We start from the raw sequence: 14,972 nt of genomic DNA, 5'->3' as shown, positions 1-14,972 counted from the left end.
ATGATTGTAAAGTGTGTGTGCTTTTGGTGAAGATCCAGGTCCAGGTGTGCAGACGAAGCGGTAGTGGAGGGTGGTGCTGGTGGCTGTAGTGCACCGCGGAGGCTCGCACCAACCGTTTTGTCATGGTACGGTGTTGGTGTTGTTGGTACCACAGCAGATGAAGCAAAAGCGTATAAGGGGGCTAAAGTGTCACGCGTGAGATTGTCCTTCGTTGGTTGGTTCGCTTGTTCGCACCGTTCATTTACTGAAGAATACGCTTTCGAATAGTGAATAGGTACCCTCGTTGGGTGTGTGCAGGTGTGTGTGTGTGACCGGTGAGTGTGTGAAAAACCTCGGGGAACGGATAGAAGGAGCAAAAGGACTGCTGCTGCTGCTGTCACACATCTCCCATCGACTCATCTTCCCACTACTAACCAGGTCAGTTTCCTATGCTATTTTATTTTTTACGTTTTATTACATTTTATGCTAAATTATGCAAATCGATCACCGCACATCGCACCGAGATCCCGGGATTCTTTTGCACTTAAATCGGTACCGGGCATGGTGCCGCGGGCCACAAAAGGATTCCGGATCTCCCGGGGAGAGATGCTGCTGGATGCTGGTGACACTGATGAACAATTAGTCTGGGATTAGTCCGAGGGTGGGTTCCCCCTCACCCCGGTGCTACGGGTCATCTTATCAACCGACGCCCACCTTCCAACAAACCGATCCGCGGCCCACCGGGTGTGGAAATGGTCCCAGGTTGACTTGCTGCGTTGTGATTGTGGCCAAAAGGAAGGATGAAAGGAAGGAAGAAGAATGTCGACGACGACGACGACGACGATGCCGGAGGACCACAGAACCAACGTCGTCGACGATGGGAACGTAACATATCAGCTCCGGAATGGGACTGGAATTAGCATCACAAACAGGCGTGTGTGTGTGTTGGTGTTGCCAGCACAGTACGGATAGGACAGTGCCGCTCATTCTGGCAGCTGTTGCGCGAAGCCAAACTCCTCCAGGGAGGGCCTCCCTCTAGCACACATACACAGAGACACACATACCACTTTCCCCCTGGGGGTAGACCATTTCACTGCTCATTAAGTGCTGTCCTAGCTAGGCCAGGCGGCCAGGCAGCCAGGCCAATCCGGGAGTGCCTTCCAGCAGCTCCAACGTCCTATCAAGTCTTTTGTTTCATGGCGCTACGTTGCGCCAGAGCTGCCGGTGGTGCCCGTTGGCAGAAGCAGCAGAATCATAATCACTCCTTTGTTGCGGAAATCTGGCACCGCGAAACAATGGCGGTTGAGTGGTGGGGCAGGGGGAGTGTGGTTACCCCTCTCTGCTTGAACCTCAGCTGGAACTTGGCAAGCTCGCGGGCAAGGAATCGTAGCATCAGGATATCGCAACGGTGACAACGACAACGACGAGCGACGACGACGACGACGACGACGACGATGAGCGACGATTACTGTCGGCCCTGGCCTCCGGTGCTGGCGGAGGAAAGGCTCGCCGAGAGACGTTCCTCTCGAGGTCCTTGAGGGTTTTAAATGTGTTGGTTTTGCCGGTTGCTTACCTAATTAAACGTGGGCCCTCAGCTGGGGCTTCGGGGCCGGGCTTCACTTCCTTCCTTTCGAGAACGACGCGTCGGGGATTAGATGATGGACTGTAATTAGTGACGAGGTTTACTGTTGCTGCTTAACCTTCTCCATCGTCCATCGACTGGTTCGTTCGCTGGTTGATCGCTTTCGAGAGCGACGATGATGATGGTGATGATGATGGTAAAAGGTCACCAGACTGCTGATGCGATTGATGAGCGGGAGCAAATGACTTTGCGGTTTGTTGCGTCAGCGCGGACCGCGATCAGCGGATCGGTTGCCTTTTAACATGTTCATCGCAATGGCCACCCGATCCTTACAAAGTGGTGGTGATCGAAGGGATTTGTTTGGATTTCATTTCACGCCCATCATCCGCCGGCGAGGACGTTGCTTAAACGTTTGGATGGTTTTAAGCGGGCAGTTCTTAGTATCTGAGGCGGTAACTAATCCATAAACCGTGACTCTCGACAACCTGACCTCCACGGTCGGCGGGCCAGCTGGCCGGCTTGACAATAATACCACGCACACGGGGACAAGGTTAAATTAGAAATGCAAATTAAACACTCAACCTTCTCATCTGAAATCCGGCGTCGTCACCGTCACCGTTGGTGAGTAATTGTCTAGCTTCTTTTTTAGGTTTTTTTGTATTGTTTTTTTTTGGTCCTTTGCTCTCTGCTGGCGACGACGACGACGACGACGACGATGGTGTAATTTATTCCATGGAAAATAACCCTGCTCCGGGTTCGGGCAAAAGGTCCCTTTTGCCTATGTGACCTGCTTTCTCTGGTGGTGGGAGAAAGAAGTATATCCCAAGACAAACAAACCGAAAGCCAGCGGTTCTGGGATTTATGCGTTTGGCAGTGCCGTGTGCACCGGCACTCCGGGGTCTGCAGGCACCACCGCCGTGGTAGAAAGTAAAGTGTGAAATGTTTACCGCGCCACGGTTCGGTCACGGATTTTTCAATCCGCCAGTAGAGAGTGGGTTGTACGCATCACCACCGCCGCCGGTCCGTCCGTCCGTCGGTCTTTAAAACCTTTAGCACCATCGAGCACCGAGCATCGTGCGTTGGAATGGGTTTTTCGGAATCGTATACATAAAATAGCCGCTTGCGGTAGTTGGTACTTTAAGCCAGTTGGTGTTGCTGATACATTAACTGTACATTAATCGTGTCATTATCGTATAATTTCATTTACACCCTGCATGGCCATGGCCACTAGACTGGCCGGTACGACATCGGTTTAAAAACGGGTCCGAAAAGCTTGATTTATTGCCGAGACACACCCAACCGAACGCGCGCTCGTTCAATTCTCTCGGGCAGCTAATATTGTGTGTCCAAAAACTTTGCCAAACAGCAAACGGACTTCGGGGCAAAGGGAGAGAGGGGACAAGGAGGTGGAAAGGCATAAAAAAAACAAGGCATCAGTTCGGTTCGGGCGCCTGCCACTGCCGTCCGGAAGGATAATCTGTAGCAACGCGTAGCCTTTCGCGCTCTTAAAATTCGAAGAAGCGAACGCAAAAACAGAAGAGGGAAGCGAAAAGCCGCCGCCATCCCAGTAGCCTGCCCGCTGGGCAGCCGTCGTCGTCGTCGTCGTTATGGCTACCACTCGGGCTCTGGCTTTGGTTCGCGGTAAGCTGGTGGTTAGAGCGGCATGTTTACGGTAAAACATAAACCCATCGTCACCCCGGCCAATAAAGGCCCCGCAGTGTGGCCTCGCGCCCTGTCCTGGCCCACTGGAACCTCGGAACCGCACAAAACGGCCACCAACAACCGAGAGCCGTAGTGGCGACGGTGGCGGCGACGGCAACGGAAACAGTCTGAAATTGATATGTTTGTTTTAAATTGAATTTCAGATCCAGTGTTTTGGCGCCATCGGTACGCTTCCGGCCGCTACCGCACACTTGCCGGCCTCTTTCTGTCCTTCCTCAGAGCCTTTCTGGCCGTTCTGGCACGAACGGTTCCGGACCTCCGGGGTTGAATGTGTTTTTAGAGTTTATTGCAAGAGCCACTGGCGAACGATAACAAACGAACGACCCACTCGGTATTGAGGCAGAAAGAGAGAGAGAGAGAGAGAGCGCACAAGAAAGAGCGAGAGGGGACTCTAATGGAGTGCGGCCAAAATCAAGAAATGACACTTTGTAAAAGATCGGTGGCTTAATGCATCCTCCTTTTTTCTCAGTAGTAAGCTCCCCGGTCCCGGTTCCGGCTGGATTTCTGCCGACAGAATCTGAAGGGGCGAGCGAGAAGGGAAGGGAAGGTAAAAGCCGTACCGAGGAGCGGGAAACCGATGAAAATCCCCCCTCGCCAGAGTGAGACAATCGCATCCGATTTGCGATATCGAACGATCGGTTTTCGAAGCGGATTTCGAACTCGCCAAGTGGCACACCACCACCAGCACCATCTTTGGGGTATGTATTTATGGATTTTTTGTCGAGCAAAACGGTACGATATCATCGATTCGATTGCATCGCATTGCCAACATGCCGACAGTCCGGTCCGGTTATGATCCGTTATCGGGCCGGGGACGACACGGTGTTTCTCGTGGCAATGTCTGTGGGTGGCGGCCGACGATGAAGAGAGAACGACGAAAACACTTTGCTCACACTTGTGGCCCCTTGGCACACAGACACACACACACAGCCGCAGATTGGTGTACAATTTGTTGTTGAACATCCCAAGCCATTTTAGTTGTCTTTTGTCTCAAGGAACGGAAATCGACACTCAGAGGGAGTGCTAGAGAAGGGTGAAAGAGAGAGAGAGAGAAAGAGAGAGAGTGGTGATCGAATAAAATATGGAAAACGGGCTGGGAACTTTGGCGGGTTTTTTGCTTTTTCTTGCTAAAGCGCAATGCTCGTCTATGGCCACGATGCCGACGGTGCCATCCAGGATACCATCTGGTGGGTCGGTCGAGCGACTGGCTCAAGGCTTGCAGGTCATATAGTTTTACCACTTTTCACCTCGCGTGCCGTGCCGTGGCGTGGCGTGGCGTGGCCACCCTCTGGCCGGCATGCCCGGGTCCGAACTGAAACATTGCAGCTGGCCAGCCGCCCGGTGAGGGTAGGACGTATCTATCTTTTCATCGATGTTATGTATTGAAAAGCGTCGAGTGTACGTGGCCATGCCATGTTTTATGGAGCGACTCCAGACTCGGGACTGCAGTACGGGTGCGTCGTGTGGCGCCTTTCGGTCAGCTGTGCCTTCGGACCGACCGTTCGTTCGTAGTCGAGACTCTCTGTTTTTCCTTCGTTTCGCTTCAGCACCAAAGACAATTTATAGACTGGCTTCTTGAACGCTGACTTCTTTTGGGATCTATTAAAACTTGAGTACCCGTTGGTTGGTTGGTTGGTCGCACGTGCCGCACCTGGCTGGCACTGTTGGTTGCCCCCCCGCTGGATTCTCTCGAAATAGCATTCGGACTATCCGAGAGGTCGATCGAAAGGTGGAGAAAAAGTTTGTCACCTTCAAAGAACAAGAAAAGGAAACAAAAAACGAAAAACAATTGTCTCTCCTCCTAGTACCACTTAGGACCTTTCGACAGCCGCCAGGACTTGCCAGGTAACTGTGCTATGTGTGTGTGTGTGTGTGCACATGGGAGCATAAATGTTTTATGTTCCCCACATAGGATTCCCGCGACGCGTATTCCCGCGAGAGATTCAACCTCCAGCATTGCGCCCACGCTAGGCCGTGTGCTTTCTGCTTTCGTTTTTTTTTTGTGCGAAGCTCTTATGCTCTCAACGCTGACGGCGTTGGCGTTGCTTTTCCCTTGAGTTACATAAAATCTGTGGCCCTGAAATCGTGTCTAGTGAGGCGGTGCGGTGGAATGAAGCAGCGCACCAGTGGCTCCGGATTTAGCATAGCATCTCTCCCTCCTTCTCCGGGGAAATGCTTTAAAGGTCCTGAAGACACCGCACACCGACACCCATTTTGTATAGGAAGATGGTTGCTGCACTACTTACATTACCATACAGGACGGTCTGTCGTTGTCGTCGTCGTCGTCGTAGTCGGCTGTGGTTTCTTTTTTCTCCATCGGTTGGTCGGTATTTTGGCACAAGATCTCTTCGTTTTTCCGCTTAAAAATGTATGCCACCAATGTGTGTGCGTGTGTGTGTTTCGGTGTCGCACACACATTATGAAATCCACTCCTATGAGATTAAATGCGACACCGCCGGGGACTTTGGCACCGGTGAACCGGTGGAGGACAGGAGAAGTGTGTTGCTGAGTTGAAAGGTTTTTCTTCCATTTTTTGGGTGCCCTCGTCTCCGGGACTTCTGAATCCACACACACCCACACACACCCACACACACCCACACACACTTGGCCGAAAACGCTCCGAAAAGCACTTTGTTATGTTGAGTTTAATGGAGCTGTCCGCGTTTGTTTGACGGAAACAAATCCCGGCAATGGTATTGGTGGTGGTGACGGTGATGTTTGGTTTGGTTTCGCGTGTGATTCGTGTTCATGCTTTATCCGGCGGGGCCGTTAATGTTGTTTTCGGTTTGGTTGTTTGCAATGTTCGTAATGTGCTGATCCGTAACATTAGAATGAGATTTGCGTTTCATAGAAAATAGGGCGATTAAGTTTTACTTTCATTTCCTCGCGCAAACTCTTGGCCTACGGTTAGCTATTGGGTGTCTGAATTAGATTTTTCGAGTTTTTGGCTTAACAAAACCCATCTATACTCAAAACCAATAGTTGCATTAATCCAAATATTGCCCATCGTTGGCCTCTACTTTTCCTATCTTTCATTTAATTTTCGAATTCTATGTCGAAAGAAATACTCATTTTTTAAAGTAATCTTGTCAAGTAGCCATTTTTCGATTCTTGCATAAACGAGTGAGGTTCTGTACGCGAAAAAAATGTAGGTAATCAAACAAGCTGTATTCAGATAAAACATTGTCTGGTGTATACAGCGAGTGGGGTAATAGTTCTTTTGCGACGTTTTCTGAAAAGTGGTTAACTGATTTTGCAGCATGAGGTCGCGCATTATCGTGTTTACAACGAAGTCTATCATGTCGGTTATCCTATTCTGGCCGTTTTTGGTTCTGCATCTGTAACGCAAAAATCTCCGGTTGTAATGATTTGAAGCCAGCTTTCACATTTTGTGTGTGTCGTAACATGTTCATCATATGCCTAAACCGACAAACTATAACTTTTAGAGTCCGGTTTATTAAAATAAAAGAAGGTTTTTAAACTTCTCCGCAAAATTGATTTTTGAGACACAAATTTCTACATTTTTAACTCGAGAAAAATATGTTATAGTTTATATTATAAGCAGTCACTTATTTTGTTTTAAAGGTGTTTAGTTATACTTTCAAATGGTATAACATAGGGGACTGTGCAACTGACCCAAAATTAATGTCGCCAACTTTTAGCAGATTCGAAAGAGCTAATTCAGGGACCTAATAGATGATTCCAACAAAATCGAAGACTAGGACTACGGTTTCTGTGAGCTTAATGCTGCAGTTTCCTCTCACACAAGCATGCCATCAATAATGGCGCCCAAGTATAGGGCTTCGCCGTGGCAGTTTCGTTTGCAAAAGAATCCCAATAAACGATCGGTCGACTGGGTTTTTGGTTCGACGAAGATCCACCTACTTCTTCCTCTTCCACTACTCAACCAAGCTTCCAAAAGGAAATTCAGCGCAGCTCTAAGAGCAACTTTACGTGTACGTTTGCTGGGAATGAATGCAGCGCACTTGATACCGAACTAAAAACCCGTCAAACGCCCTTTAAGGTCGGTGTAAATGTTTCCTCCGTTTTTTTACCGACGCAAGAAACCCGATGAGCGCTTTGGATCGTGGTAAATCGTGCACCCAGTAAACTCAACCCATCAAAACCCGTCCATCCCTCCGTGATCCCGACCTCAACCCACCCGCCACACGCGGAGAAAGTTATGGCGGGAGTGCTGCAGTGGATTTTGATTCGCCATCAATTGATAAGCTTTCGTGACGAGCGTGGCAAAGGAGCGGGAGTGAGCGAACCAGCCATTAACTTTTCTCCATAGCCTTCTCGATGGTCGGACAGGGACGCTGCTACAGGCTACCGTTTCCTGGGGCTACGAGCAAAAAGTCAATGTCGAAGCAACCACACCACGGTGAACGTCAACGTCGTCAACGGCACTTGGTGGGTGGTGGTGGTTGGGGGCGGTGAGGGTGGTTTGTGGTCAGCCAACCGTAAGCATACGAATGACTTGATCAATATTCCGGGGGGGGGGGGGGGGGGGGGGAGTAAAAGTGAAGAGCATAACTTTATTTTTTTATAGCCTTCACTTCACCCTAACGAAACTACTCTCCAGAGGTCTCTCCAGAGTGTGTGTGTGTTCGAATGTACCATCGAACCGAAGATGGCGATGGCTGTGGAGCAATGAAATGAAGTCTTGGAACGTGTTTCGGTAACGGTTTATTATTAACTTTCCTCACTCCCACCGACACACACACACAGATACACATACACGGTGCTCGAGACGGGTTGTTGGCAGGCAAACCGTTCCACAACTCTCCATTCCTTCCGTTCCGTTCCGTTCCCGGTCGTCCGATGTATGTGTTTTCGATGAGTGCTTCGTTTCGTTTTCGCTTCACTTAATACACTAACTAGCTCGGGAAACTAGCATCTTGGTGCTTTGGGCCTCCGCTCCCGCCCGGGGGGGCAAGGGCGAAACCGTTCACTCATCGTCTTCGACTTCGACTTCGACGGCTACCTGCCCGCCGGCGTACTCAATCTGTTGCAGACAGGACTACTACTGATGGTGGTGGTGGTGGTGGTGGTGGTGGTGGATGCCTTTCTCCTCCCTGGAACTACCGGAGATAACATCACATCACAAAGTATCGACCGAAGAGAGTGGTAAAGATATTTTCTCATCTTCATCCAATGATCACTATCATCGATAAATCATTCCACGATATCGGTGGTGGTTGTACAGCACGCAAGGCGTAGGAAAGGGCCAAAGGGGCCGTCGTGGGTCTCTGTCTTGGATGTTACGCGTTCAATAAAGCTTAGATAGAAGCGATGCGATATGGTCCTTGGACTTTGGAGATCAAACTGATAGGTTCATTGGCGCACGCAAATTTACACCGATCAATTCCGACGATCCGGTGAGCTTGAAAGGGAGTCTGTTTTGAGGTGCAAGGGGGGAAGGTGGTCCTCCCGAAAAAAGGCAAGAACGGTACGGTTCGGCACCGGTTCGACCACGTAACCGGAAATCGATAACCAATGTTTACCGGTGTAATTTCTCAGACTAATTTGCAGCTCATCAAAGTGAAAACGATCAATCAAATGGAAGGGCGGAGGGGGGGGGGGGGAGGAGAGATGGACGGGAGAGAGGTGAGGAGAGTGGAGTGTGGGTGCCCATCAAGCACCCCATTTTCATTTGCCACTCTCTCCGGGGAGTGGTTTGAATTTCAACGAGCGCGCGAGATATAATTAAATTTAATTGACCTCCCGGAAATGGGACGGGAACACGATCGGGTGGCAGGGTGTCGGTTTCCTTTTCCTCACTCTCTCTGTCTCTACTCCCTGCTTCTAGGAATCATGATGAATTCCCCCTCCGAGAGCGCCTTTCTTATGGTACTTCTTAGTGAGTCTTCTTTCGAATTGATCGATTTATCAAACTCCCCGGACCATCGTGGACCGGATGACGGCGTTGTCTATCTGTTGTGTGTGTGTGTGTGTGTGAGTGCGCACCCATTTTATCGGGATAGTGAAGCTCATCATCTTCCCTGGTCCTCGCAAAACAAGTCCATCTGCCGGCGATCGAATCAGTTTTCGAGCCAAATTTGCATTTCGATTTCTCCTTCTTCATGCTTTTTGTCGCTTTCACCTCTTCGCTTCAGTGATGCGCCAACGGTGGCAGGGACACATACTAGTTAGTTGCTGGGCCGCAGTACGCTGGAGTTGGTCCATTGACCAGATCCATCCATCTCACCGGATCCTCCGGATGTAAAATCGATCAAAATTGTGCAAACTTTCGGATGCCTCCCGGGCCCAAAAAGAGGAGGGGGAAGGCGCTTCCGCGATTTCGGTTTGATTGCCGCTGGGAGCCGGGAGCGAAAGAAATCTCGAGTGGATGTTTCCGGGGCTCCATCACCGTCATCACCGTCACCGGCATCATCATCATCATCAGCAGCCATATCGTTTTCGTCGGGCCCTTCTGTCCCTCTCTTTCCTCACGATTATCGGACTAACAATCGGATGTTTTCATCGTTACACTGTTTGACGGATAATGATGCAGGCGTTGGTGTGATGGCGATGGTGTTCAACCACCGGCATTCCGTTCCGAGCACGGTCTACGATGGGAATGCAGGGGAGGGGTCACAAATTGCTATTCAAATTATGCATGCGCCCTGTGCCGGTCGGAGGTGGATGGTGGACGATGGTGGGGTTGAAATATTTGAATAAACGATTTCCGTCGTGGTTCGAGTGTTGTGAATGCGCTGGCAATACGATCTAACTTAGTCATCCCGCTATCGGCACTTGGTGTCCGTTGAATACCTGCAATCGGGTATTGTTCGTGCGACTGGATGTTTATGGAACTGCAAGGCTTAGTACCAAGTCTCCGCGGAACGCAGGAACCGCAGTCCGTAGTAACTCTCTTGACCTATAAATTTTGATTCAAATTCAAACCAGGAATACCCAATTCTCGAAGATGTCTGTAGGATGGATTTGTGCCATCTTAGGAATTGCACTGCTTCCGTTTTGGGTGAGGAGTAGTGGGCTGCGTTTTCCTGCGGCTTGCTTAAGGCTCATTTCCCTTTAGTTAGTTCCCTTTGGATTAGGTTGGTCTCGACTGATTTTTCGATCTAAGATTTTGAACTGCGTCTAAATACAATGTCTTGCTCTTGGATGACGTAAAATTCTTGAAGGAAGTCTTGCGAATCAAGCTATATTGGATTGTGATCTGTCCAATTGTTCATAACGAACTCAACACTTCTCGGGAACAACTGATTTCAGGTGAACTGAACTCTCTCCGAAGCAAGTGAAAAATGGTGGTCCATTGGTTCACGTTAATTTGTTAAGATCATCGATTATGATTGTTGTTCATCGTTATGATCCCCGTTGACACTGTTAATACCTGGATGAAAAACATGTTTTATGGCATCATCTTCCTTGTAGGACGCTTGTTTTTGTTGGCCACATAATAATGTCATTTTTTTAATGAAATATTGCAGCTTTCAGTTATCAAAATCCTGGATTTATGGATAACATAATGTTTCGTTCGTTGTTGCGATTCAATTTTTTCGTCACTAAATCATAGCGCGTGGCCTACTTAGATCAAGCCCGGGGATCGGGACAACGAGATAGCGTCTGCTAATTGCATAATCTGGAATCCATTTGAAAGCTATTACAGAAGCAGAATCAATATTTGTTTGTTTTGATAGCAGGATTTACAAAACCTCAAAAATCCTCCCAAAAACCGAGAAACGCGCCGGAGGTCCCGAAACGCTGCAGGTCCCAAGGATTCAAACATCCGTGAGGAGCCGTCATCAATGGGCGAAACATCTTGTTTGCCGTCGTCGTGTCCGTGATCCATCATTAGACAATATGAAATATTCATTTGTACTCGTCATCCTTCCCACTTCGGCTTCGGCTTCGAAAACGGGCGCTCGCTCCCCACCCCTCGTAACATTCCACATTTCGTTGTCGGTTGTCTTGCGGGCACACGGGCACAAACGTAATTGTGCTCAATTACGGACGGATCACTGAGTTTTTCTGCACACAGGAGAGACCAAGAGCCACCACAATGTGATGCTGAAATCGCGCGCTTGCTTTTCGGTTTCGGTTTCGGTTGGGGTTTTGCTGGTGTTCTGGTCGAGGACAATGGATTCGTCAACAGCCGAGGGTCCTGACGCTGGTGGGATGCCCTCCTCGAACCCCCATCCGCCAAAGAAGAGCGTGTCCGTTCGTATCCTTCAGTTCAGGTTCTTTTGCGCTCGCGATCCGTTCGTTCGTTCGTTGGTCGTGTTTTTGCCCACCGCAAATGTTTTGCTAAACATTCGTCCGTCCGTTCCCGTTCCCGTTTCGGATGCGGTTCCGTGTTCTCTTCATGGCGTGAGAAAGTGAGTTCTGCGAATCGCGGGCAAGGAGTAAGGTAGGCCGGACGGAGTGAACCATAACTCATCTCTCTGTGGCGCGTTTGATGATTTTACACAGAATACATATCTCGACCGGTTTTTGGCGCCACCGATTTGGCGTTTATTTGTTTTCTTCCTCTTGGCCGGGGGCAGAGCGATGAATAAATTCCGGCTGATGGTTCGCCACGTGCCGTCGGTCGACGACGACGAGGACGGGTCGTTGTAATAATAATAACAATAAAAACCTGCCAATCATGATAACCGCGGGTTGGAATAATTTAGCTCGCTTCGCACGGTGCTGCAGTCGGGTTTTGTTGTTATCATTGCGGGTGAAAAGAATAACTCTTGGCCTTGTTGAGAGGAAAGCTAACAACAACCACCAGGTTTAATGCTCGCTTCTGTACGGTGATTTTTTTGTGGCAGCAAATTTTAAGCTTTAGTTTGATTTCACCTTCAGTGTATACTTTGATTGAACGAAAAGCTGGAATCTCAACAACCCCGGAGCAATTTGATGAAATATGAAAATCTCTCCGTCGTCAGAATTGTGATAATGAGAATCTCTTAAGAGCCTGTTCTCGACTTCGTTGGCTTCCAATAACTGAGGGCGAATAGAGCAAGCACATGTACAACAAACTTCCTGATTGATGTGCTGCTGCTGCTGCTGCTGCTGCCACTGAGATTGATGGATTGACGATCGATTGATGAATGAATCCATGAAATTCACCTGCCACGGTGCTATGCCCTTAATGAAGATTTGCAAAACAAATGAGCAGAGCCGCAGTAAGTACAGAGAACTCGTTAAGTCGTTTCTGTTTCTCGGTTTTTGGTGTTCGTGTCGAAGAGAGGCGTCGAACCGTGAGGCACACACACATGGATGTTGGTGTCTTCATAATATCATATCCAGAATTTCCATATTCCGGGGGAGGCGAGTAGGTGTCCATTTAGTGCACGTACGCCAACGCTGGTGTACCAAATTAACTCGAACACTTGTACGGCGATGGCCTACGACCTGTGTGTATGTGTGTGTGTGTGGCCAACGAACCGATCGCGTTCCTCCCGCAGTATTGTATTCCCCCTTTCACGCCATTATTGTGAAAATTGCTACTGGGGCACACCGCACCCCCTCGGTTAATTCTTTGTAGGTTGGAGCGCACCGATCAGAGACCAAGTAGCCCATTGGGATGCCAATGGATGCCTGCGGGAAAGCGAGGAAAAGGGAAAGCGGAGTGGAGAGGTTTTGTGGAGGGTGGTAGGCATGAACCACACTCCCATTTTTCCATCAAGCCTGTTTTCCGGCACATGAGCTCATAATTTAGTGCCCCCGCACACACACACACTCACATAGAGTTGCTGTTGCGAAAATTTGCTGAAACGCAAATTCGAATTTTCCGAAGCGGAATCGCCCACCCTCCCCCTCTCTCTTGCCGGGTTTTCTCGGACCTCGCTGCCCCTTATTTTGAGTTCGCTATCGCTAGAGAAAGAGAGTGGCCATAGTTATGCCCGCACAACACGCGCATCCAGTCCAGTGTGTTGAACGTATGTGCTGCATATATTTGCAACTAAAATAACTTTCTCTTGTACCGTTTTGGGCCGCCTGCCGCATCGGAATGAAAGGAAGTGGCAGTGTGCGCATCCCCACGGGAGTTTAATGTCTCGACGAGCAACCAGCCAGCCAGCCAGCTACCCGGCCAGCGAACCGGTCAGGCACATGCACAAAACAAAAGGAAGCAAAAAACCCGAGTTTTCGGGGAAAACAGTAATGTGAAGCCCAACAGCAGCATGCCGGGACGGGATTGTTGGTTGCCAGGGAAACCAGGAAGGACGAGAAGGAGATCAGTAGGTCTCGTTGTTGGTGAACGCTCACTTGGGAGTGAGTGTCGATGGCGTTGGTGGCCTCTCTGGTTACCAAATAACCACAAACGCTCAGGCACACACACACACTTCAAAGTTCACCCAAGTGCAACACATCCCTTAACGGGTCGTGGTGGGGTTGCCACCATTCCGGGCCGGTTCGAATCACCCTCACACTCCGTCTTGCGTCCAGTCCGGTCCGATCCGGCGTGCTTGTCCGGGGGGCCACTTCAACATATTTCCGAGTGGTGGTAGAGAGCGTCTACAAGTGCGGCGCACACGTGGCCAGTGCTTGGCACGTGTAGAAAGTTTCCTGGAAGCTGTGGAGCTTTGGAAAGCTGGAGGAAACATTTTCCGACTAGATAATTGGGAAGCAATAGCTATTACGTTTTGCACTATCCCCCCCCCGGGGGTAGCTTACACCCGGGTTGGTAAGCGATACCGCATCTGGTAGCAAGTTTTTCGACCACGAGCCTAACCTCGCAGAGCCAGCCAGCCAGTCAGCCAGCTCCGGAATGGGAACCTATACCACCGGGAGTCTGCAGTGCGCTGCAGTGTCATGCACACATGCATTAATTTACACCCATTTCTGGACTCCCCCTGCCCGGAGGACCTCGGATGGGTGCAGTGTGCTAAGGGCGAGGAAGTTCAGTTAAAAACAGCACCAACAACTCTGCTGTTAGAGTTGATTGGCGATGGAAGGGATATGTTGTGGATGGTTGTTGTTTTTTTGTTTTTGGGTTGAGAATTAGTTCGAGACCCGCTCTAGGATGGATTCACAAATATGCGGTAACGATGAGAAATACGCAGTAATGTGTATGTGTTGGGGATATGGGATTTTGCACATATATTCCAGCGATTGTGGTCGGTTTTCGAGAATGCTTTACGGTTGTAGCGAAGCATAACGCAGAGTGAGGTAGAATGTTGTTTGCTGGTGAGCAGTTCTGATGAAAAATCGTTAGTATATGTATTCATTCGCATTTGGAGTTTTAAAATACTACATAACATGTGCGAAAGGCTATTCTAATGAGGATGATGTGTTAACTTTCATCAGCCAAATTCAAATGCGTTCAAAATGGCTTCATCGATAATGATTAGCAGGAAATGATACTTTATTTTTGCTGGTTTGTACAGAGATCATTAAATGCGTTCGAAAGCTCATGTAGAGGCTGCTCTAGACGATTCCATTTCCGAATCGGAATAGGACCCGAAATTTCTTACAGTTTTCTGTTCAAAAAAGTGCTTGCAATTTTAGTTGATCCATAATTTATTCAGATTAATCAAAATAAAATATCGCAAGCTGTTGACTTGTTATGATACACACAGATCTGCCTTATGTAAGAAGCGGTTCTCTGAATGAAAATTGGAATTGTTCATGTAAGGACACAAAAGATGATAATTATTCGGGTAAGAAATTCAACAGCTGTAATATGTTGTATGTCGTATTGAACTTCCTTTGAATGCAAAGTAATAAGCGACTT

The 14,972-nt window shown here is 49.0% G+C and overlaps 1 protein-coding gene across 1 annotated transcript in view; it reads left to right on the top strand.

Annotated features, from left to right (window-relative positions):
• Positions 1 to 298: 298 nt before the first annotated feature.
• LOC125959265 (uncharacterized) overlaps positions 299 to 14,972 on the top strand; it is a 238,194-nt gene continuing 223,520 nt past the window's right edge. Inside the window, exon 1 of the mRNA XM_049692079.1 lies at positions 299 to 417. The gene's annotated coding sequence lies outside the window, so the exon portion shown is untranslated. The remainder of the gene's footprint in view (positions 418 to 14,972) is intronic.

This window comes from Anopheles darlingi, chromosome 2, assembly GCF_943734745.1.
Source record: "Anopheles darlingi chromosome 2, idAnoDarlMG_H_01, whole genome shotgun sequence".
In the NCBI taxonomy this organism is placed as follows: Eukaryota; Metazoa; Arthropoda; class Insecta; order Diptera; family Culicidae; genus Anopheles; species Anopheles darlingi.
Note: the sequence above shows the minus strand (reverse complement) of the source record. Positions and strands in the feature narration are given on the sequence as shown.